Source organism: Podarcis melisellensis (assembly GCF_964234715.1).
Source record: "Podarcis melisellensis genome assembly, chromosome: 1".
Taxonomy (NCBI): Eukaryota; Metazoa; Chordata; class Lepidosauria; order Squamata; family Lacertidae; genus Podarcis; species Podarcis melisellensis.
The window spans coordinates 67281980-67308247 of record NC_138528.1 but is presented as its reverse complement, the minus strand read 5'-3'; the positions used below and the strand labels follow the sequence as shown (position 1 = coordinate 67308247).

Below are 26268 nucleotides of genomic sequence, written 5' to 3'. Positions count from 1 at the left end.
CTCAGACTGTGACATCTATTCCCCTAGAGAGGCTTATCTCAAGCTCTGTTGATGTCTTTGCACCACTGTGTGAAAACCTTCTTACAGACAAGTCTTTGGCCTGTAAGATTTTTCTATTTTAATGTTCTCACACATGCTTTTGCTAAAATGTTTTCAATATGCTATTTTATGTGCTCTTTTGTCATGTTTCAACCTAAAAATGAGAAACTGTTTTCAGTCCAAGGGCTAAATTCCCTTGAACAGAACCTTCCAGGGTCACATTCCCTTGTAGGAGTAGTCAGAGGCAAAAGTAGGCCGAGCAAATGAATACATCTCTTACCTTTATACATCAAGCTGCATTCCAGCTACACAAATGCTTTTGTTTAAGTGATGTTTTCCTTTCCTTTCCTTTCCATTTTGTTATTTAAAAAACCTGCAGCTGGAAAAATATTCTCTTACTTTCCCTGCCAAAATTTCCTGTCAGAGGCACTAGTAGCAGGAATTTGATTTGCCCAGAAGCTTTTGGAAAGATGAGTTCTCATTTTCCCCAACAATGTTGTTGAGAAATATAAGTATCTTTTCTAAAACAGTCCTGCATACCAGGCACAAAATATCACAAATGAGTCATAAACCTAGTATATGTTTCTTTCACTAAGAAGAATTCAAAACGTGCTATCTGTATACTTTTGTAGCTTCAGAAACAAACTGAATTCTGGATGAGCTATGTCAGAAGCAAGAGTTATTACTTCACATTTCAACTGGTGATTGTGACAACCACCATTTTGTAGAATTGTAGCAAGTAGGAGGAGGACCAAAGTCCATTCAAGTCAAGAGGAGGACTCCTATACAGTCAATTTTGGAGTAGGGTCAAAATGTTCTTAGAGCTGCAGATCAAGTAGAACAGGAAAGATGACAAAGCCCATGCAATTTCTGTTGTTCTACAGGATTTGAATGGTTTTATTTTGAGAATCTTTTGTAAGCTACTTTTGTAAGTCTTTTGGGACTAAAAAGCAGGATTTTAATATTCTAAGTGATAAATAAAATCAAGCCAGATAAAAATAGTTCTAATTGGAAATGAGCACAGTGGAAACTTTAGCCACTACCTAGAAAAAACAGTAAATATTTTTGCAGTCCTGAAATTGAAAATCCCTGCCTGTAGCTTTCATTATTATGCTTTATACAAGTACAACACTCTGACAACAGCTTTTGAGTATTATGGGTTGTTTGCAGCTGCATTTGATCCTTCCCAGGCTTAGTTTTTCCTCAGCTTTTTCCTCTTCAAAGGAAAAGAGAGATCTGATGGCTTTTTAGCCTGGGAAAGTACTACAAAGAGAAATGATTCCATTTCAGTCTGCTGATTGTAGGAAGAAAAGCACTTTAGGAAATGTTTATAGCCAACCAAGGAAATCTTAAACCCAGTGAAGCAGGAGCCCGTGAACTCATCAAGGAGTGAACTTTCATAACGTTGATACTTCAACAAAATAGGTCAATCTTAAATTAACAGAAGAATATCTGTCAAGGACACAAGTCAAGGTCAGTTTGTTTTATTTAGAAAGCAAAAGGTCTGCCCTCAAGACTACATGGATTCATTACTCTTTCACACCTATTCTGTCATACTCTCAATCATGGTGAGCAGAGAGTAAACATGCACTTTAATGCCTGGATTTTAATCTGTTCATGGGTTTCAGAGTATGTAACTAGGGTGTTGCCAATTAAGGCTGGAATCTTTAGGACTGCAGAGACCAAGATTTGAGCTACCACCTAGCCATGAAGCTAACTGGGTGCCCTTTGGATCACAATATTATTATGAGGAAAACATATTCTATTTTTTGTCATATTTTCATCCCACTCTTTCTCTGTTGAAATAGTTCAGGGTGTTTTATATGGTCCCTCCCATTGTATCTTCCCAACGATCCAGTGAGGTAGATTAGGTTGAGATGGTAACGTGCACAAGGTCACACATTGTGGTATATAGCAGTGCTTCTCAAGCTATCTGATGTGGTGGACCAGCAGTTCCCACCTCGCCAAAGTGGCAGTCCCTGAAGCGCCCCATCCAACCTAGGCTGTGATGGAATTGCTACCAAGTTGTTGGTAGGCTAAATGTTCAGTTAGTCAGTCAAGAACAAAAAGAGTGTCCTGCTGGATCAGTCCAAAGGCTGATCTAGTCCATCATCTTGTTCTTCCAGTGGCTGGCCAGTTGCCTGGGGAAAACTTGAAAGCAGAACTTGAGTGCAACAATACTCTCCCTACCTGTGCACCTCAGTTATTACTATTCAGCATTAGGCATTGCTTTCCATTATTTTAGATAGGCATAGGATCAGACTACCTATAAGAAAAAGTTAAAGGCTATCAACTCTGTGTAGTATAAGTGGTGATTCCAGAAGAAAAATAACATGTTTGCCTGGAAGCTGTTACTTCCAAATTGTTGATAAGACCAGGCATTCGAACATCCAAGTTTTCTTTTATCTTTCAAAGAAGCGCTCTATTTAGTTTTCAGATCATCTTTGACTCCTGGTTATAAACATATTCATCTCTCCCGCATCACACTTTCCTCACCTTGGTCTTTTGATTGCATTTCCTTATCTGGATTACTTTGATTTCTTTATTTCATTAGCAGATCATCTGAACATGTCAGAATGTGTAAAATGAAAGCAGACTCTTTTCAAAATTCAGATATAGTGATTATGGTTTGGTATATTCCAGTACAGAGCTTTCTCCAAATACAAAGAGAGTGGGTGAAGGGGAACGACTTGCAAAATGTACCATTATAATCATTTTTACAGATGAAAAAAGCAAAAAGATATTACAGGACTTTTCAAGGGTAAAATAAAAAGCAAAGCCAGGGGTCCTTGTTCTCAGACACAAAGCAGCTATTAAATAACAATTATGTTCTGAGCCTTACTGGTCCTTGAAAAGTTATGGCTCTCAAAGCTAGACTATGAGTTTTATTCAGTTAGGATAAGGCAGGAAAGAAAAAAACTGATATTCAGTCATATTCTGTTAAAGCTAGTATTATTCTATCCCAGTATCCTAAAACTAGTATTGTTTTATTAGTGGTTCACAATCATCACAATGACTTGGGACTATCCTATTTTCTTCAGGGTCCCTTTAAGATGAATAATCTGAATTTTTTATTTTACTTTAAGGAAGGTATTTTATTTTATTTTTTTGCTGAGCAGCGGCATGTTTCTCAGGCTGCCTCTAGACCCTCAGTATTTTGTGGGAGAGTTTCAAGTGCCTACAGGAACTGTAGGATTGCACATTTAAAGTGGATTAAAGTGCTCTGTTGCTCTAGTGGAACAAAGCTACTTTTTTATATAAGAAAAACCCCAAACACACAGATGTTTTTGGCTTTGGAAAGTGATGGGGAAATGCATTGAAAATGATGGATAAATGACTAATGGGAAGATATGTAAGCACCCCACAAGTTAAATCAGGTTGAATGTAGGATGAATGGCGGATGAATAAGAATGTCTTATAAACAAATCAGAAATAATGTTCAGTAAAGACCTGATACAGTCTAACTGCCACATTAGCTTTGTGCAAGAAAACTGGGATGAATGGTGAATAAATAGGTTGTCTGGAGGAGTGCCTAGTCCTGTTGACTATTTTGCGGCACACAGTGCTAACATATGTTCTGAGCTATGAAAGATATGCTCAATGGGGGAAAAAACTCTGCTTCAGCATAGAGAGTTGGCTTAGGGCATAGATAGGTAACCTTTTGCTTCCTCCCACACCTGATATTGTCAGACTCCAATTCAGGGATGATATGAGTCATCATTCAAGAACATCTGGAAGGCCACAGATTTCCCAACACCTTAGCGGTAGGAAAATGAGTAGGATATTTCTCCTTGTGCATTTCATTCCTTATGGATCCTACTTTGCAGCCTCCTTGAGAGTTTTTGCTTTTTGTGCATCCTTGAACTTGGATCATACTTTTTGCTTGCATGGATGGAAACAGAGGGATGTTTGAGTGCGCATAGAAATAAGCCTACTGTAAGAAAGGTAAAATAAACATGCATTGCTCCACCTGCTTTTGATTCTTGGCCCGCCCACTGTGGGCATGTGACCCTGGAAAGTGACCTAGTGGTGTTTGAGCTGAAGAAGGTTCTTCACTCCATGATATAACTATGCATTTCTTTTAACAGATAGGACAATCAATATGTAGCTGTCGGGGAAGGCAGGGCTTGAATGTGTGACAGGGCTGGGAGGACCGGAGGCTGACCTAGGAGAGGGGGCCAGCAATTTATGGGGTTTGGTGCCACCCATGAAGCAGGAGGAAGGAAGGAAGGAAGGAAGGGTAAGGGTCCAAGTAGTCAGAAACAGAGGAAGGGCCACAGAAAATGTTGGAAGAGGCTGCTCAGGCAAAGAGTGGGCCAATCAAATCCCCACTTTCCCCTGCCCTGCTGTCTCCTAGAACCAGGAGGGGCTTGATGCAGCAGAAGTCTCAGGTTTCCTACACACTTCACCAGATGAGGGTACATTAGCCTGGTGGGTGGGGGGACAAAGTCCCACTGTTGCTTCAACTGTTTCACCAGACATGAACCTGGGAAAGTCAAGGCCAACTACATAGACACCAGAGGTGTGTGTGTGTGTCCAGTGTATCTTAGTCTCTGCTGTGTGTGCACTTTTGTCAAGAAAAAAATGAATTATTAGCCGTTTGTCTTCTTTGACTGAGTGTGCACAGGACAGTAGCCCTTTGGGCTTTGACAGTCAGTCTTCTTTGGAGCAGCGTACATCTGGAGGCATGGCTGGCACACGTCCCAGTGGGCGGAGCATGCGGCAGGGGGTGCGTGGCAAGTGGCATGTGTCGGGGTGTGTGTGGCAAGCGGCGCATGTCCTGGGGCGTGTGCAGCGAGAGCCGAGTGTCCCAGGGGGTGGGGACGGCCGCAATGTCACCCCCCGGAATGGCACCCAGGGCAGACCGTTTCCCCCAGCCCCACCTTCGTCTGCCAGTGCTTGTCACGACCTGTCTGCCTGTTTGCCTTAACTAGAAAACTAAGAATTATTTTTTAATTTTACTCCCTTACCTATATGATCCCCATTTGAGGAGATATTTCTTCAGGTGCAATATGAAAAGATTTCCAACCCAGCTCCAAGATTTATTACCACAGAAGCAGAGTCTCTCTGTTGAAATTAATGGTGGAAATAGATATGGCTGATCATACAACTTCTTTGATAGAACGAGATGAATATATACCATGAACATAAACTTGCACAGTGAATGTTTGATTATCTATCAATGAATAAATGAATGTAAATTGCTGTGTTTGTTCTTCCTCATATCATGATTGAGGTTTCTGTCTCTCATAGCTGGTATAGCTGCATTTAATACAGGTGCAGACCTTAAGAACAACAGGAAATGAAAGCTTAATGTTTGTTTTCTGGAGATTGTTGCAGTTTTGACAAGGACAGCAAGAAATTATTGGAACAACTCTATCCTGACCTTGAAGGTGGTTTGTTTGTTGTTGTTGTTTGGTATTCTCCACCCACACCCTGTCTTCCTTTGATCTATACAGAAAGCTGGGACTGAAGCCTTTTCAGGTATATTTTAATTATTGCTGTTTTTCAAATATTGCTGGTTTCAGGCTGAAGATTTTCTAGTGACTCCAACAAGAGGATTAGGCTAAATGCTCTATTTTTGTTAATGCTAGGTAAGGCGATAAGGCGGCACAGCAATATAATGAGATGGATTCACCAGCCAACTAGGTTTTTGCATAGCTTTAGCTTCTACATACAGTGATTTTTTTTTTAATTCAGTAAGCAAATAGTGAAAATAGCAGAATCCTTGCTTAAGCCAGAAAAAGTGCACTCAGCTGTTCTGAAAGCAAGCTTCGAGCTTATCTGTAAGCATTTGATAATGATGCTAAGGCTTTTCCTATGGAAATAGCAACTTAAAGAGGAAAAATAGAGCCAAACCAGGGGAGATGGGATAGTAGCCATATTTTATGCACCTCTCCCTCTTCCAAAATACAGCAGGAGTGGGTGGAAAACTCCTTATTTTTTATATGAAAAAAGGATGCCAGTGAGGGGAAGAAAATCTACCTTCCTCCCTGTGTTTCTATACTGCGTTCTGCTTCATTAACCAATTTTCTTCCCGCCCAATTCACTGCCAGTACTGGATTCAGGCCAAGGGAGAATCTGCTTAAAACTGCAGAGCAAACCTGAGTTGGCAAGGCTCATTTGAAACAAGAAGAAGAAACCGAGCCTTTAGTGTCATCAGCCCAGACACTCTGCCAATAGAGATTCAGCAGGCGCCTTCCATCCCAACCTTTAAACGCCTGCTGAAAACTTTTTCTATTCCATCAGGCTTATGCAAGCAGTTAAGAACACAACTTTCCATAATAGCTAGCTGATTTCTGCTTTTAACATTTTAATATGGTTTTGTGTGTGTTTGTTGTAAACCACACTGTTGTTTTTTTTTTAAAAATGAATAGCAGTATATAAATATTTTCATAAATAAAAATGGTAGATTAGTAAGGGGGTGGTATACCTCTCTCCTCCTTGTTTTCCTTACGTATAAAGAATAGACCTCCCTACCTATATTTTAGGTGCTAATAGGGAAAACATGTGGCTTGGGGAGGGGCTGTGTCAGGCTTTAGGGAATTGGCTCCCCCCCCCCCAGTAGATAAGCAGAACAAAGAGAAAGGAGTCTTACCAGTTAGAAACTTTAATGATCACAGCGAGAGAACAAAGAATCTATTCCTAGGAATGAAGGTGCTCCCAATTAAGGGTCCCACCCACTTCCTCCCTAGTCACCCATGTCACTACCGCGTCTTGTAAGCTGATCACACAACCACTGTGCTTTCTGTTCTGCCACCTTATCAGCTCTTCTTGTCCTTGGGCTGGGCGGAGGAATGTTTCCCAGAGACAGTGAATCTGTTAATTCTCTCTCTCCCAGTGCTGTTTCTCGTAGCTGTTCCCCATCCACTATTTCCCAGCTTCTGCCTTCTGAACTATGTCCCTCTGCAAACCACTGTTCCAAATCTATACTGTCCTCCTGCTCCTGGGCAGATTCAGGATCCTGATTAGGAGCAGGGGGAGGCTCCCACCATTCCTCCTCAGTGCAGCTCTCCTCAAACAATCCCTGACAGGCTGTTCCTCAGGGGTAGAGTGCAAGCTTTGCCAGAGAAGGTCCCACGTTCAATCCCTGGCACCTCCATGTTGGACTGGAAAAGGCCCATGTCTGGAACCCTGGAAACGTGCTGCCAGTCATTGTACACAATACTGAGCAAGACGGACCAGGGGTCTCAGTTGGGATAATGCATCAACACTTTGAGATCATTAAAAACAACAATATTTTGGACAGCGATGTTTATTTGCTTGTTTATTTTATTATATTCATCGACTCTCAACACTCTCAAATGCAGCTTGCATTTTCTGTGGTGAGAAAAGCCTTCAATTTAATTTGACTACTTTCACAGAATCAGTCTAAATTATCTATTTCCTTAGCTTAACATGCAGTCACACAAAGTTATTTCATGCTGCTGAAATACTTCCTTTCTCATGCGAAATAATACCTTCTTATTCACACACCGCAAATATCAGACTACAGTTATTCACATGTTGGACTCTGTTGGTTTATTATATTTATACCATGCTTTTCAGCTACGATAGAGTCCCAAAGGTGTGATTGGGTCACAAAAAGGTGTTGTTGTTGTTTAGTCGTGTCCGACTCTAGTTTACTAGAATGTGTTGGTGTTTTGGGCCTTGGCAGTTGATATCATAGTCCAGGTTCTAGAAGAATTGTCAGTTCCATTTGTCAACATCTGCTGTGCAAGTTATGATTTATTTATTTTTTGCAATCATAATCTGAATAAATTCCAAGCAGGTTCATTTATTTATTTTACAATATTTGCATACTGCATGATTGTAATAAAACCTCAATGTGGTTTATGCACAGTAAGCCCCCAACTTATATCTTCCGGGGTCCGCTGTCCAGTTCATTAATGTTATGAAAATGCACCTAGTTTCCCTCTGGGCTCATAGGCTTCTCCTCCAGTGTGGCTTCAAAAAAGAGTTTGGAAACATTCACTTCTGTTTTAGATTAAACACAGCTTGCCATGTCAACTTAACCTGCACAAACTGTGGTTAATCTTAGCTATGGTTATAGGAAACAAGCTGACTTCAAAGTTATGAAGCTGGTTGGTTTCCACCCAACTTAGTTAAAAATATCTGTACTTGTGCAAACTCTACTACTGTAGTAAACATATAGCAAAGTACAATGTGAAGGCATCCCAGGGTCAATCTGGGTTTTTGCTTGAATTGCCATATACATCTCATCCTCTGCATGCATATATTCTCCATAACCACTCCTGCTCTCCTCAACTGCTATTAGATAGTTCTATTGAAAGAGCTGGTGATTCAGCTTGAATATGTTAAGCCACTGAGTCAGAGCTAAAATGTGCTGTAGTGTGTCTTGACAGATTAACTCAGTGTTGCTCCAAACTGCCAGTGTTTTCATGGCATCTACTACAGTACTTTGTGGTGGTGGGGGCACCCATTCTGTAGGCCCTGTAGCAAATATCCTTTATTTGAACTCCCAGTTGTTGCTTGTGGTGCTAACACATGTGCATCACACTTAAGATCAGACACTGGGAGCAACTGATTCGCTCATTAATAATAATTTACATAATTGCCTGACAGTGAACATCCTTTGAAAGTTCTCTTTAATTGATTCTTCAGGAGTCTCACTCCCCATTCTCTCCCCCCCCCCAGCAACACTTTTCAACATGGTTGCTTTGCTTTCATTAAGTTTGTAATATTTTCATATGTTTAGCGTTTTGATTGGGAAGACGGAAAGGGAAATTATCTTGAGAGGAGATGTAAAAAAACTGCCTTTAGGCTGCTTCACATGTGACAAAATTTGCAGATACGCTGTGTATATTATCCACAGTGTATCCAATTATATGGGAAAGACAAACACCTTCCTATTTTGAAATAATATACCACAGTCCTTTGGGCAGGGGCACTGATATTTTAAGATAAATTCTTGTCCCTCACAACATCTTGATGATCATCATTAATTACCCCACACTGTAAAGAAACTTTCCCAGAGTGGTTTTACAGTAACAACAGTAGTAAAATCTAAAACAGCAGCTGGCAGAGCCACATGAAAATCAATTACAGGACATCAAAATAATGGGAGGAACTTTGTTTGTAAGCCGCTTTGAGATCTGTTTGCTCACTGCCCTGCCCCAGCCAAGTGGTGTATAAATTTTGTGAAATAAATAAATACTCAATGAAGTCATACTCAGATTATAACCCCTGAAATCAATGGATTTCAATTAATTTTAATGAGTCTACTCTGAGTATTGAGGGATGCGGGTGGTGCTGTGGGTTAAACCACAGAGCCTAGGACTTGCCGATCAGAAGGTTGGCGGTTCAAATCCCTGTGATGGGGTGAGCTCCCGTTGCTCAGTCCCTGCTCCTGCCAACCTAGCAGTTCGAAAGCACATCAAAGTGCAAGTAGATAAATAGGTACCACTCCGGCGGGAAGGCCAATAAAGTGAGATGAGCGCAGCAACCCCAGAGTCGGTCACTACTGGACCTAATGATCAGGGGTCCCTTTACCTTTACTCTGAGTATTGCATTGGATATTACCCTATATCCAATCTGGAGGCTTCTATTGTAGAAATAAACAATTCTAGTGAAAGGCAGATTTCTGGCTAAAACAACCCACTTATATTTACAGCCTCTTAGTGACTTGTACTTTAAAGATGCTGAAGTACTTTATCATCCTTTAAGAGTACTCGTTCCAAAGTGGTTAAAAACCAGAAATAACCACCAATTACCCATTCATTAAATCATGTTTACCACCTTTTCCTAAGGTAATTACACAATTACAACATGGTCGTTTATGGCCTGTAAACACAGAGTCTGTGTTTATAGCCTTCCCTATAAAAGCTGGTAGAAATGTCAGAGGTTAATTGTCACCATGGCATGATGTTTACAATGGGATTCATTTCGGCCTGGAAGAAATGATGGTGATACAATCATGCAGATTTAGCTCTTGCCAGTTTATTTCCTCAGCCTCTGATCAGTAATTTCAAACTTGTATCATTCGATGTGATTTTCTTAAACAGAGTACTTTTTGTGTTTTAAGTTTTCTCATTTGCTCTTGTGGGTCAATCTGCTTTAAAATGATCCTCCCCCAAAGTATGGCTCATTAATTGATTGCTTTAAAAAGACATTAGTAGAAGTGAAGAGAACAGGAAAAAATAACAGCGTGGTTTAGCAGAGGCGGTAAGAGAATAAAAACACCCCCTAGGTGGCAGTAGTGAGGCTCAAAGTAGGAGAGGCTAGCTTAGCTGGTTTGCCTGCCTCTCCTTCCTCTCACAGTAAGGCCCACAGCCCATGCTGTTATATGTAATAGTAAAAAGCAAGATATCAATAAAACCAACAATAATCTTAAAAAAAAAGGATGAACATAGAACAACTTAAACACGGGGGAAAGTTCACTGAAATAAAGCCTATCTCTCTTTGCATTTTCAAAATGGGTCCCCCCCCCCACCACCACCAGAGGTTTGCCATTGCTGTGGCTATTACTTGTGACAGACCAGTTCTGTTCTGTCTATCAAGGGAAAGTACATCACAGGAGAGGAAAAGCACTGACAGCTCTGTGTTTTGTTGTATTTATTTTGCCCGGTGCGCTGTAGTTCTTTATTGTCATCTTAGATGAGGCAGATCAGATAGAGAATGGCAAGGTGCATATTAATCATAGCTTGCCGTCTGAAAAGCGAACCAAGCCACCCTGTAGTCTCGGATGCATGTCTGTCACATGCCAAGATGATTTAGCCCTTTTCCACGTGCTTATGAAACTGAACATATTTTTCTAGAGTCCTTTTAACCTTAATACGCTTAGCACAATCCATCATAGCAGAACTCAGGGGCCTTCACTTTATTTGTTAGAATCCCAAAACTTCAACAGTATTTCTCCAATCAAAGGAGGCAATAATGAAAATGCACTGGCCCCATTATGGAGGCCTATGTGAACCACCGATACGTACATTCACCTGGGCTTCCGTGCTCTTGATAGGCCAATCTTGTTGCCCCTGCCTCACTGGAATGGAAACCACATGCTGTTGCTGTAGCTTTAAATGCAGTGCTTTTTTCCCTGGGGCGTACACATACCCCTAAACATTTGTGAATCTAAGTTTGGCCTCATTGAGGGGCAGCATTTCAATATGAGTAGGAAAATGAGAGTACCCCTAAACATTTTTTTAAAAGAAAAAAGCACTGTTTAAATGTATAAGGGAGAAGGGCTGTGGTGCATTGGCTTTGTATACAGAAGGTTCCAGGTTCAATTCCTGGCTTCTCCAGCTGTGTGTGTGGGAAATGCTGCTATTTGAAGCACTAGAGAACCCCTGCTAAAAATGTGTCAACAGTGCTGGGCTAGATGGATCAACAGTCTGACTCAGTGGAAGATAACTTCCTATGACCCTTATCCGTTTTACCCTGTTGCTGTGTGGAAGTACAAACTGCTTTCCTTTAAAGCATGCCAGGAAAATTATAATTCTGCATTGCACTGAGCTGAAATCGGAGATTCCTGTTTGCAAAGTGGTTCACCTGCTCTAACGCGCTCCTTCCCTCCAGGTTAGGTAATCTACGTGGGACCAGTTGAAAATGGACAGTGTTCAACTCCACTGAAGTGGGTGCAGAGTGCAGTCCCTCTACCTCACTCTTTACAATCGCTTTGCCCAGAGAGAGGGATGAGACCCTGACTTCTCAGTAAACATTTCCTCCCTGAGGTGAGTGCTGCCCCTTTGCAGGGGAAAAAAATGTCCCCACCCCCAAATGTTACCTTTTTGCTGTGAAAAACAAATCCTGAGATATTTAATTTGGTGGGATTATACCACTGTAGAACACACTGATCCATTTGCTTCTCTAAATGCAGCCTCATAGCAAAACGTTGCCCCCCTGAAAAGTGTCGGAACACACTTATGTCCTATTAGATATTACAGCAATGTTCTTAGTTTGTTCCCTCAGCTATATCTTGTGCCTGTTCCTAGAAGGGTATTACTGTTTCCTAAGGGTTTTGTTTCGGTATAAATACATTATTGCTAGTAAGGCCATTTTTAGCCAGACTTGCAGAATAACTTCTAGCTGACAGTGTCTTTGTGCGCAAAGGTGCTCACTACAATCCATTTCGGGTGAATTTTGTCCTTGCACATGGGGATGAATGTATTAGGTTGCCCTGTCTCAGCTAAATTTGTCCGTAAAGTGATTTCTGAGCAGTGTTTTCCTCTTCTCTGTAAGTGTATTCATCTGCTAAAGGTCACTGCTCTAGGTCTCCATGAAGTTAAATGAAATTAAAAAGCTTCCCTCCCAGCAATTGTGTGGTTGTTTTATGAACTTATTAATTGGGATGATCTTCCCCATGCTTAACATAATAGATTAACCCAAGAATTCTGAATTACTGATGAAACAGCACTTCAGACAGAAATGCATATTAAGCACAATCTCCAAATCTGAGAGCGACAAAACATCTATATTTTTTTCTAATGGGTTTGACAGTTTGGAATATAATGACCAAACCAAATGTGGCATAGTGTGTTTTTTGTCTTTGATGGTTTCATTTTGGAAAAAATAGTGCATCAGTTTAGGGACAGGCAAATCTGGCAATTTTGGTTTCTTACTTTCTCATTTTACCAATCTTAAGTTCAATTCTCCACATGATATGATGGATATAACACTATGCCAGGGATCATTGGTTTGTTTTCTCCATGTGCTAGTGGAGAGGAGCGAAACAGCTCGTATCAGTGCATTTGCAATAACTCATAAACCATGGTTACTGGACCATTGACAGTTGCAAGAAATTCCGGGGTACCCATGAGATTGCATCTTGGACTGTTGCTGTACCATTTACTTTTTGGTAGACTGATTTTTTGTGTCTTAACCATAGCATTTCCTATTTCATAGCAAAAACGGCCATTTATTTAGAAGAATGTGCTCCATAACCCTCTGTGAATAAGCTTCTCTGTTTATCACATCATTAGGTCAACTTTGTGCAAATGATTTAAGGTGCACAGTGATGTGTTTTGGCAAGACAGCTGCGTGTCACTGTAAATTGTATTCTTTAGCCACATGAACCAAAAGCAAGGAATATTGCTTTGCAGTATTTAAACCTGCAAAATATTGGTACTTTGGAAACGAGTATGCTCATAAACCTGTTTATGAAGCTATATTTCACATTGTAGAAAATCTGCAAGATCAGTTTAAGGACTACTATAAATGGACCCTGCTTTGGGCACTGACAATTTCATATAAACCCAGTGCTTTTTTTCTGGGGGGATGCAGGGGTACGCATACCCCTAAACTTTTTGCGAATCTAAGTTTGGCCTCATTGAGGGGTGGTATTTCAATATGAGTAGGAAAATGAGAGTACCCCTAAACATTTTTTAAAGAAAAAAATGCACTGTATAAGCCAATAGCCACTTAAGTATTTATCCATTAATGAGGAAAGACCAATCAATTGGGTGGTAACATATTTCCCTGCCTTTTTGAAACCATCAAGAATAAGTCACAATCTTTGACATGAAGCAAAAAACGATCGTTAAAGTGTCTCAAGGGATCACATAGAAATGTGTGGCAAATTGGTTTGTACTTCTCCATTCACCACCTCACCATCATGGCTTTGATAGAGCAATCCTCCATTAATTGGTCTAATCCCTTTTAAATAAGTATGAAACCATAGGGATATGCCCTACTTGTGAACACTCTGAAATTATATCTACATATAATAAAAAACACATAAAAAATTAAAATCAAAGACCACCAACTAATCATTGGGGGGGTGTTCTTATTTATTTATATGAAATGTATTTGAGCTAGTTGAAAACAACTTCATAGTGGCTGAACCTTTTTCAACAAACCTGGATGACTTTAACAGAAGATTAGACAAATTCATGAAGGATATGGTTCTCAGTGGCTCCTAGCCATGTTCTGCCTCCATACTCAGAGGCATAGCTGTCAACTTTCAGATTTGAAAATAAGGGATCAGCAGCCTCGAAAATAAGGGATCAGCAGCCTCACCTGTCCCGGGGACAGTCTATGGGATATCTAACAATCCAGGATAGCAGCTGGAAACGGTGCTGGAATAAGGGAATTTCCCGCAAAAAAAGGAAGATTGACAGCTATGCTCAGAGGCAGTATGCCTCTGTATGAGAGATAGCCAAATATGTCAATTAAGATTTCTCTCAGTCTCTCATTTTACTAATCTTAAATTTAGTTTCCCACAATTCCATATCAGTTTGCTATTAAAAAAAATAAATCCTAATGAAAATGTATTAGAATTTTAGTGCATTTTCTCCTAATATACACATTTTTGCAAAACAATTTCCTCTAATACAATACATTTTGTATGTTATTTTCACTAAATGCATGCTTTGCCCAGTATATGCATTTTTGTACAGATTATTTGGATGGAGAACTGCAGTTCAAATTACTCCCTCACCCCTACTCTTTATACCAGTTTCTGGAATCACAGGTGGGGGTAGCACTGTTGCACTGTGGGCTCCTCACCGGCACGTGGTTGGCCACTGTGAGAACAGGATGCTGGGTTAGATGGGCCTTTGGTCTTATTCAGCAGGGCTCTTCTTATGTTCCTACCAAACAATTGGTTCAAAATTAGTCTCTCAATTAGAACTGAACCATAAAGTTGAAAACATGTTTTTTTTTAATCTGCACCAGAGCTGAACACAGTTTTGTAATGGTTCTGTTATCAGCTGCATATTTTCAGGATATTTCTCCAAGAGCAAATTGAAAAAGGAATGTGAAAACATGCCAATCAAGCAAATGGCAGGAGGTAGAAATGTGTTGCATGTAACTCAGCTGAGCAGTATCCTCATTACATAATCAAAGTTTCATATAAGCTTTGAGAACTTTTCCCATTCTTCATGTTTCCCACAAAGGTATGTAAAAAAAATGGCAAGCTTTTCAATAGCAACAAGCAGCCATCCTTTCAACTGCTTATTCCTGCAAGGACCATGATTTTTTAAATTAAAAAAATCATACAAATGTAAAGGATAAGTACATTCAACGCCTGCTAAACAAAAGCATTCAGATGGGTATTTTAAGCCAGACTATTTATTGTTGAACAACAAACAAACACGGTAATCAGTCTTTAATGAAACAGAACACAAAGAGATTTTGATTTAGTGTTGTTTATGCAAAATGAAAGGAACATAAACCACTCCATAATGTGGAAAAGAATTATAGTGTAATTGAATAAGAGCTGGCTAGATCCGGAAAGTGTCTGTGAAAATAAATTAGAAAGCTGCAGAAGCTGCTAAAAGGACAGAATGCTGCTAGGATATAGCTTGGTAAAATAAGACATGCAACCGGTGTGCATTTGACTCTAGTAACTGGGGGAGGCCTGGATCTCTGGTGGAGGACAACAAAAGGAGCACAGCAGGAACAGGCCACATGGTTGTGTGAGAAAGTAAAGGTGTGATTGTGAAAGAGAAGAGGTTTTAGCAGGAGAGTCTGGATTTAAGTAGATTTACCTGAAAAGTCACAAAGAACAGGAATGCAAAAACAAAATGCATTGTGTGTGGTAGCCCTCTCCAGGCGTTTGTTCTATAAGTTCAGAGAACAGGTGGAGAGGAACCAGGGCCCCACCCCCATGAACATCTCCACCAGGTCTCATGACCTCCACCCATTCAGTAGCAGTTCTGAATGGGAGTGCTACATTAATCAAATATTTATCCAGTGTAGGGTCCTCCTGATTGTATGGAGGAGCCTGCACACACAGGGGGCTTCCAAGTGTGTGTGAGAGGGGGGTTGTATCCAGTGAAATTCTCCCATTAGCATGTGAAACCTGCATCCAAGGTCACTTCGCTACTCCAGTTTATGGGGCTATGCTTTCCACAGCTCCACCAATCTCAGAAACAGCCATATCTTTAAGAGCCAAGTTGAGATACTATATCTTTGGTCTTCTCCAGAGTGAAAACTGCTGCTGGTTGGTGGTGGAATCTTCTTCTTTTCATCCCAGGCGAATGTGCAGGGCATATTTCACACACCCCTGCCAACATTTCCACTCCATGGACACAAGTGTCGCACCATGCCACTTTGCTTCCATCACAAGTACACAAGCAATGTGTTTTTACCCCTGGTTAACCTGCCCTTTTCCCTGCCATCTAATGAAGAACCTGCTCCTCAGGCATAAACTGGTGGCTCCTCAAACTCCTTGAAAATTTAGCAGGATGAAACGGTTCAGGTGAGGGAGTGGGATGCAGTCAGTGCATGGCAGCTGTAGCCAACATGGTGACCTCCAGCAGTTGTGGACTACAACTCCCATCATTCCTGATCGTCAGCCATGCTGGTTGTGGCTGACGGGAGTTGCAGTCCACAAAGGTCTGGAGGGCACCATGTTGCCTAACACATATGAATATCTACCTCCAGCTTTAAGGTGCAGGTCCATTAGCATTTGGCACAATGAAAATGCACAAAGCATAGATTTCACTATATCCCTTCAGGATATGACTCCACTTGTCCTTTTCTTAGCACTGACGCCACACTATACCGGTCGGTCAGAAATGACTCCCTACACTAATCAATACTAGGCATCAGACCTGAGTTAGGGATGCTGCATGGCCATCTGGGGAATTTCACATATCTTTTTGTACATTATAGAACAAGCCTTGGATGCCTGCCTGAATTTCATCAGCTAAACGAAATGCCTGTTTCCGGCAAAGGTTGATGTAGCAATAATAAGACTAGTCACAGAGACAGTGTTCTTTGCTCTTACTCTGCTTCTGTGGCAGTTTGCTATGCAGCAAGCTATTTGTTATATTCAGTGATCTGTCAGAGAAATGGGAAGGGTTTTTTGTATGTTTTTTTTAGCCACACCAGCACCTTTGTTTTAGAAGTTCACAGTGGCATGGAGGGAAATCCCCTAAGTGGAACACTGAAAGTTTCCTTTTACAGAATCAGACCACTGGCCTGTCTAGCTCAGTTAGGAACATAGGAAGCTGCCTTATACTGAGTAAGATCATTTGCTTATCTAGCTTTCTGTTGTCTATGCTGACTGGCAGCAGCTCTCTGCAGGGAATCAGGCAGGAGACCTGGAGATGTCAGGGATTGAACTGGGACCTTCTGCATGCACAGTGGACACCCTGCTACTGAACTATGGCCCTTTCCCTTATCAGCTACTGCCTCCTGGTAGTGGTTCTCCAGATTTTTAGACATTCACCCTGTGGTGGATTGTGTTTGACCAGAAAGGTCACCAAGATAAGAAGATCTGTACTCCATACACCAAAGGCAATTATATCTTCATCCTACCCCTTTCAGTTCTTTAAAAAAGCATTGTCTGGGTCCAGCATCACTAGTACTGGACACATCTCTTTCCCCATATGTAAAATGGTAATAATATTCATAGCCTTCATAGGATAATGGTGAAGGCAAAAGGTTCCAGTGGCTCTGTCCATTAAAAGCATGATACAAACTGTGATTAATTTCTGCAAGAAATTGCCATGTTCTGTAAGAATGTCTGTGTTTTCTTTAAAAAGCACTTTAATCCAAGCCTGTTTACCAGCCTTTTTAAACCTATGGTCCGCAGATATTGTTGGACTACAACTCCCACCATCCCAGTGGGGTGTAGTGGTTAAGAGCGGTAGTCTCCTAATCTGGGGAACCGGGTTCGTGTCTCCGCTCCTCCACCTGCAGCTGCTGGGTGACCTTGGGCCAGTCACACTTCTCTGAAGTCTCTCAGCCTCACTCACCTCACAGAGTGTTTGTTGTGGGGGAGGAAGGGAAAGGAGAATGTTAGCCGCTTTGAGACTCCTTAAAGGGAGTGAAAGGCGGGATATCAAATCCAAACTCCAACTCCTCCTCCTCCTCCTCCTCCTCCTTACCACTGGTCCTGCTAGCTAGGGATGATGGGGGATGAAATAAAATGGAAGAAAGGTGTAGATTTTAAAATCTGCCCTGCCTTGGGTTTCTTCCATTTTATTTCATTTCATTTTTTGGCAGGAAGTGTCTGGTACCTTGAAAAATCCCAGTTCCTTTAATGAACACTCAGTTCTAAATATAAGGCCCGTATTTGGCTAGTCAGAATTACAGTGGTGCCCCGCAAGACGAATGCCTCGCAAGACGAAAAACCCGCAAGACGAAAGGGTTTTTCGGTTTTTGCGACGCTTCGCTAGACGATTTTCCCTATGGGCTTGCATCGCAAGACGAAAGCCCATAGGGAAATCTCGGGGACCTTTTTTTAAATGCTGGCTGTGGGGAGCAAAGACTTTCCCCCCCCTCCGGACTTCAGAAGAGGTCCAGGAAGGCCGGCGGGGGCGAAAGGCTTTGCTCCCCACCGCCAGCATTTTAAAAGCGGTCCGGGATAGCAGGGAAGCGCTTCCCGCTATCCCGGACGGCTTTTGAAGGCAGGCAGGGGGGGCAAAGACTTTTGCCCCCCGCCCGCCTTGGGAAGAGGTCCTGGACCTCTTCCGAAGGCGGGCGGGGGGCAAAAGTCTTTGCCCCCCCTGCCTGCCTAACCGGGGGCTTTTAAATCGCCCCGGAACTGTCCGGGGCGATTTAAAAGCCCCCGGACGGCTTTTGAAGCCTCCCCCCGCCGCCCGGCTTCGGGGCATCGTCCCGATGCCGGGCGGCAGGGCGAGAAAGCCTCCCCCCGCTGCCCGGCATCGGAACGATGTCCCGAAGCCCGGCGGCGGGGCGGGAAAGCCTCCCCCCGCCGCCCGGCATCGGAACGATGTCCCGAAGCTGGGCAGCGGGGTGGGAAAGCCTCCCCCCGCCGCCCGGCATCGGAACGATGTCCCGAAGCTGGGCAGCGGGGCGGGAAAGCCTCCCCCCGCCGCCCGGCTTCGGGGCATCGTCCCGATGCTGGGCGGCGGGGCAGGAACGCCTCCCCCCGCCGCCCGGCTTCGGGGCATCGTCCCGATGCCGGGCGGCGGGGCGAGAAAGCCTCCCCCCGCCGCCCGGCTTCGGGGCATCGTCCCGATGCCGGGCGGCGGGGCGAGAAAGCCTCCCCCCGCCGCCCGGCTTCGGGGCATCGTCCCGATGCCGGGCGGCGGGGCGAGAAAGCCTCCCCCCGCCGCCCGGCTTCGGGGCATCGTCCCGATGCCGGGCGGCGGGGCAGGAACGCCTCCCCCCGCCGCCCGGCTTCGGGGCATGGTCCCGATGCCGGGCGGCGGGGCGAGAAAGCCTCCCCCCGCCGCCCGGCATCGGAACGATGTCCCGAAGCCCGGCGGCGGGGCCGCGAAGCCTGGGCGCGCTGGCAACTCTCCGCAGGAGCGCTACCGCTGCTTGCGGAGAGGTCCGCGAAGCCTGTCCTGGACCTCTTCTGAAGGCAGGCGGGGGGCAAAAGTCTTTGTCCCCCCTGCCTGCCTTCCCAGGGGCTTTTAAATCGCCCGGAACAGCGGAGAAGTCCTCCGCTGTCCCGGGCGATTTTAAAATGCCGCCCGCCAGAAGAGGTCGGGGGAAGGCGGTTTCCATAGGAACGCATTAATTGATTTTCAATGCATTCCTATGGAAAACCGTGCATCGCAAGACGAAAAACTCGCAAGACAAAGAGACTTGCGGAACGAATTAATTTCGTCTTGCGAGGCACCACTGTAGCTACTTTTCAGAATTGGTGTTTTCTGCATGAGCTTACAATTCTAAATTAAGACAAATCATAGATCTAGCTGGACAAAAGGATAGCAAAAAGGGGAAAAGATCTTACAGCAATTAAACAGCAAGGCTAATGGGTGGCAGTTGTAGTTCACAGTTTCAATAAATGTCATATAATGACTTTCAATGTAAAGGAAATAAAAAGGCAGATGTTAGAGCCTGCTGAAGAAAATAGCTGATTTCTGTTATGGATTCTCATCCATCTCAGGCCAAAGCAAAATTGAGCCATGAGGATGGGAGGATGTTGTTTGCTTTGCTGAAAGAGTCTTAATTAAAAGGACTGCTCTTTGGGGTATAAGGCTTCAACAGATAAGTATAAATCTTGGATGTATAGTCCTATATTGTTCAACATGTAAGCATTTTTCCCCCAAAATCACATTTCTAAAGAAGTATAACCCTCATGTTTTATTTATTTAGCACTTATATGGAATTTTCTGAGTGGAGTCCTGAGGTTTGCAGACACACCAAAAGGAAAATACTTAGGGGAAAATAATCTGGGCATGGGAGCAAGAACTGAATAACTGTCCAGTGAGATCACATTCAATTGGTATAGAATGGTGACTGACAGTTGAGGGGACAGATGGACACAGAATATAGCATTATGGAATGTGTTATTACAATCTTGGCTGTGAGTCCTGGAATACCTGCTTTGTAGGCCATTTCTACCTGGCCTGGGTGGGCAGAGCCTGGGCTGACTCCAGATACAAAAGTTGAGGCTGCTGAACAGACTCCTGGGCTGGGGTGATGTTTGCGGGGTTTCGTTGAAGGGGGTTGTTGCTGTTGGTTTGTTTAAATCTTTGTTTTAGATTTTGTTGTGATTTATGTTGAAATTGTTGTGTTTGGTTTTGTATCTTTTAAAGTTGAGTTTATTTTTTAAGGAATACTTTTGTTTTGTTGTAGTTATGCATTTTTTCATGTTGTAAGCTGCCTTGAGCATGGTTTGAATTGTGGAAAGGCGTCATACAAATGAAATTCCGTATGTAATGACTGGTTGAATGGCTGAAAAACTGAACAGGAGTGATCCACAATGCAAGGTTTTGAGGCAGGACCTGCATGCAATAATGATGCTGTTATCATCAGGATACCACCAGTGGAAAGGCCCTGTCTCCGCTTACCAAAAGCCTAACCCATGAATGCAGAGACACTAAAAATAGATCACAAGGAGGCAGTGAAAAGCAGAGTGGGATATGGTGGTGCCAGCTCATGCAAAGATCCTTGGTGTGAGACTACAGGTGCTACACAGATACAACAATGTTCCTTTATTCCACTGGGGAATATTGGAGGGTGTGTATTGTGTGTACTGCAAAAGAAATTTAAAAAAAAATATTATCGCCTTTTAAACTGTGTGGGGGTTTTTTGTTTTGTTAGTATGTTATGTATTTTTGTGTTTTTATATTGTAAACCACCCTCTGATCCTTGGATGAAGGGTGGCATAGAAATTTAACAAATAAATAAATTATAGATTTATATATATTTTAAAAAAAACCAAACGGAATAAAACTTGAATGATAAGGACTTGCATTAAGGAGGGGGAAGGGACCTAGTGATACAACACATCAAATTTAGTTGCAATCCTAAACATACTTACTTGAGTTTTTAAAAAAGGGTGTTGAACTTAGTGGGACTTACATTTGAGTAAACATGCACAGGACTGAGCTGCACATTATATGCTCTGTAAGACAGAAAGCTGTGCAAAATTAAATCCTTTTGTTGTAATCTCTCTCTCTCTTTAAAGGAGGATATTTTATAGTGCAGTAGTAGAAATCTTGCTTCTCCATATGGATTTCTACAACATGCCACTCTGTTCGAATGAAATCACATTTAGATATAGAATAGGCTTCAGATTTTCTGGAGAAGTTAAAAGAAAAAGATTATACTAAGCAAGCAAAACCTCAGCTTTTGTATAATTTGAATTTGCTGCACTGGCTAGAGATAGTGATTATTTTAACCAGTGAATTGTAAGAGGCATTTGAGTAAATTAATCTCAAAATAGATTTCAATGTCTTCTGCAAGGATACAGTGACGCATCTCAAAATTCCTTTGATAGATGCCTTTTGTTGGAACAATGAAAGCAATAAATGGCGATACTTTATCAGAACTCTTCAGTTATGTCTCCAGACACAAAAAGAAAAATAAGCACTTGATTAGTAAAATAATGGCAAAGTGCATAGGCATAAAAGGTAATCCAAAAATGATAAAAAAAGGATCAGACTGACCTAAAAAGTGTACCATGTGTAAAACAAGAGACCAAAATGTGTGGCATACTGAATGGCAATGAGCTTGGAATTCTGTTTGTAAAACAATCCTATCTTCATGTGCCCTAGCCTTGAGTCGCCGAGTCTTGAAATGTCTGTGAAATAAATGGTTTTGACTTAGGGCACTTTCAGATATACTTTTTGTAGTGCTATAGCTGTTGGGTTTGGTCGGGGGTGTGTGTTTCTGCATGCTTCCATATGACGCTATCATCGTTCCATTGTTATTCTGGAATATTGCAGTCGCCAAAGTGCATTTGTGAAAGATCCAGAATGTTTCAGCTATATTTTCATTGTGAATAAGATACTTGGAGCTTTCCCCTGCTTTTGTGTATAGTGGTGGCTGTGTGGTTTGAGCAACCTTCACCACTAGTGTGGGTGGAAAAAAGCACAATCACCCTCTAGAAAACAGGGACACGTGGCTGGTGGTCTATGACAATTTTGCTCCAAAAAACACTGGAACAAACAGCAGCTATAGAACTCTGAATAGTATACTGTGGGTTTTGAAACCAAGTTATGATGATGTCCGCTCTCTGAGGCAGTGCCCAATGATTCAGTGAGTACTGAGACCAAAGTGAAGAACTATATGCAAATAATCCTTGTGGTGAGGGGTTTTTAACCTGCCAGTGAGTTTGCTGTAATTGGGTGACAAGCAGTAGTCCTCCAAGTGGCTCCTGCTTACTTTCGACCTTCTCATTTCATTTTTGATCTTCCCATTATCTGAGCAACTGACTTTCATTCCAGACAGGGCTGGGATGTTTTGCCACATAAGGCAAAACAGGAAATGGTTCTCCCCTCCCCACACTGCCACCACTGCCACTGCCTGGGGCGACTGGAGACAGCCCAGGGAAGCTCCAGTGCAATGAAGGAGGCCAAAGAGGAACAGGCAGTGGCAGTGGAGCAGGAGGTACAGGTAGAGGCGACAAGCACAGGAGGCGGCAAGTGGCACACCCCTCGGGGCATAGATCTGCCGCCCCTTCCAGTTGTCCCCAGCCTGCTGCCTGAGGCAACTGCCTCACCTTGCCTCAAGGGCAGGCCGGCCCTGATTCTGGTGGCCACAGAGGCTGTCCACACTGTTCACACCTGAAATTAATCTGCTTTACTACTGCTTGTGGTGCTGTGGGTATATTCAAGCCTGCCTTGTAATGGTGTGGTGTCTGCTGTCTTTTGGGTCCAGGTTGTCTGCCCTCCAGCAGAGTCTTACATTCCTCAAGCTGACTTATGTATGCGCAGATCAAACAATCGGCAAGACAAAGGCAAAATTCACTAACGGCACCAGCACTCCAAGGTGAGCACAATTCTTGTATTTTTCAGAGGAATGGCACACACACACACAGAGAGAGCTATTTCCACAGAGTTAAAAATTATTTGTCAATACTGGGACACACGTACCAAAGACAATCTCAGATGTCAGTTACAAAATTGCCATCTGTTGTATTGCTTTGCACGGACTTCTCATCTTTCCTGCCATTGCTATTGTGCTTTACAGAGTGGATCATAAACCAGACGTCTCACAAGTGTGTTTTTCATGCTTTTAGGAAGACGCGTTAGAGTGCCAAATGAGAACACGTTGAGAAAATTTCCTATTTCTATTTTTCCTTCCACTTACTTGTCATTTGTGGGGTTGATAACTGGAATTACAGCCAAACCTAATGGTATCTGAAGAAACAACTTGACGCTTTCCCTGATGCAGCCTCGGCACTTAAAGAGAAGAGAGAGCTCTCCTGCTGTTTATTCCCGGGGAGCCTCACACAAACAGGAATCAAATGCTGACGGCCGTGCATCCGTCCATGGGCTGGGGGAGCAGAGCCTGGAGCCTGTAAAGCCCCTAGGCATACTGTCAACACCCCTTCTGGGCATATTTGGGATTTGAGTGCTCTATGCTTGAATAAGATGCTCTGCAAAGGGCAGTAAAGCAATGCCTCCATTCTATTGTCCACAGATGTCCATTTGAGTTCCATTTTTGTATGGTTCATTTGATGCGAGAACACAAATAAGTAGCTTGTACGTAGCCCTCTGAAAGAGACAAATAGAATTAGGCAAGGGGGGGATATAGGTGATATTTGCTGCATTTGCTTTACTACTTGCGAGCTCTGCAAAGGTTGGTGTTTCAATAGGTGTGTAGATAAGTACATCAGGCTGCATCAGAAGAGAGGGCTGGGGAGGTGGGGCAGCTCCATCAAGTTCACTCCAGGATGTTTTCAGAATTTGGGTTGTTGTTGTTGTTTTTAAAAATGTATGGATCGTTTGCTTTGAATTTTAGGCGGTAGCTTTTAATTGCAGGGTTTAAAACTGTTAGGCTATCTTTGCAGGCAGCCTAAGCTGACTTGCCTTAAATTTTCTGGCACATCTCATCAACTATGAATGATTTTTTAAACTTCCAGTCTCATCTTTGAGGAAATTAAATACCGGTAATGAGAATGAAACTTTTCAATATTGCCGGGGGAGGGGTGGGCAGTGAGAATAAAGTCCAACATTCTGCTCTGTTGGTAAGTTGTTGCTGTTTAGTCGACTCTTCATGACTCCATGGACCAGAGCACACCAGGCACTCCTGTCTTCTCTATTGGTATAATCACTTCCAATAAAACTTTCCAAGGTGCGTTCCAAAGCTTCAGTCTTGCAGTTCAAAAAGCAATTCATCAAGCAGACCTAAAATTACTCATTTATTCTAAGTTGGAGATTCAGTTTCCATGCTAGTTGTCTGCAGTACAAAAGATCTTTTTTAAGAATGTAATCAACCAAATAAGATGGTAATGTGGCATAAATGTTGGAATAAATTCTGCCTTAGAAGCACCTTGGTGCTAAAACAGCAATGAGTCAAATGTCTTTCATAGGTCAACAGGGAAAGAAAAGTGTCAGTTTCACTTGTATCCAAATGATAAGTGCTTGCTTAAGAGATGTAGCAAATCAGTTACCTATAGCCTGCAAAATGAGAATCTCATTTCTGAGATACATATTTATGAAAGAGCTGGCAGGGAGTGTGGGGAGAGACGGACTCTGTTTCCAAATACCTTTTTAGCTTGCTGTACATGAAAAGAGACATAAGCAGGCAGAATTGCTAAAATGATGGCAAAGAGCGTGGAAGGAAAAGTAATCAGAAAATGATGGGAGAAAAATCTGACATCATAAACGTGCTGTGAAGCAAATGATAATCTTTGCTTCTTCATTCAAGTACACAGTATTCAAGGCAAGAGCTCATATTTTTCACGTTCTAAGAATCTGACTGCTCTTTTTGATGTACTCATGAAGGCCGCTATAACGTATAATATATAATGCCTACATACAGAATATGTTTATAAGCTATACCAGTTAATCAGAAAAGAATTTGTGGCCTATCACCACCGTTTCCTTCTCAGTGACGGGTGGGGTAAGATGCCACTCTTACCTTTCTGCAGTATGCTGCATTCCCATCCCATCAAACACAGGTTTCTGCACCATCACCTACCATCCAGGCAAACAAGATTCATTATCCCAGTTCAAGGGCCTGCTTCTTGAGCCCTTGCTTAAACTTAAGCCCTTTTGAAAATGCAGTGACTGGGAATATGAAAGTCCTTAGGCCGGGTCACATCATTGGTCCATGAGTACAGGACTGCCTGTTCTGACCAGCAGTGGCTCTCTAAAGCCTGAAGCCTGATTCTGCTACCTGAGTTGTCCTCATAACCTTGGGGTCAGACACCACTTCTTCAGGGTATGAGACCAGGGAGAGCAAGAGAGGGAATTGCTCTCAGGGCCAAACCCACAAGCCCCTAACCACCTGGAAGCACATTTTCGGGAAGAGCTCATGCCTCCAACCCAGGAATGTCACGATGCCCTCCTCTGACTCTGAGGGCTAAGCAGCCCTAGTGCAACCACATTCAGAGTCAACTACTCTTCAAGTATGCTGGACACCTTTACATGAAAAGGCTCCTCTCAGCAAAGGCAGAGCTAAGCTGCTGGCAAAGAGCTGCAGGTCCTATATCAGGCTCAGTCTGAGGATGGATAGCTGAGTTGGTTAGAGCATGGTGCTGGTTGCACACAGGTATGAAGTTCACGGCATGTAATGCCTTAAGAGAAAATATTATGAAAATGATATACAGGTGGTACATGACACCAGTCAAGCTTGCAAAAATATATCGTTTGCCTGATAATAAATGTTGGAAATGTAAAGAGACTGAAGGTACATTCTTTCACCTTTGGTGAACGTGCCCAAGGATTAAGGCTTTCTGGGAGATGATCTATAATGAAATAAAAAAGGTATTTAAATATACCTTCCTGAAGAAACCAGAGGCTTTTCTCCTGGGCATGGTCGGCCAATTGGTGTCAGAGAAGGATAGAACTTTTTTTATGTATGCAACAACAGCAGCAAGAATACTTATAGCGAAGTATTGGAAGACACAAGATTTACCCACCCGGGAAGAATGGCAGATGAAGGTGA

General features: G+C 42.6%; 2 long non-coding RNA genes across 6 annotated transcripts in view; both read left to right on the top strand.

The window, feature by feature from the left end:
- LOC309374150 overlaps nt 1-20896 on the top strand; it is a 127542-nt gene extending 106646 nt beyond the window's left edge. For all 5 annotated transcript variants that reach the window (XR_014170367.1, XR_014170368.1, XR_014170369.1 and 2 more), the window contains 3 exons: nt 11575-11729; nt 15342-15421; nt 20020-20896. This is a non-coding gene — a long non-coding RNA (uncharacterized lncRNA). The remainder of the gene's footprint in view (nt 1-11574; nt 11730-15341; nt 15422-20019) is intronic.
- Nucleotides 20897-23047: 2151 nt separating this feature from the next.
- Nucleotides 23048-24667, top strand: LOC309374227. Its single transcript, XR_014170423.1, has 2 exons — nt 23048-23142; nt 24363-24667. It is a non-coding gene; the product is annotated as an uncharacterized lncRNA (long non-coding RNA).
- The last annotated feature ends 1601 nt before the right edge of the window (nt 24668-26268 follow it).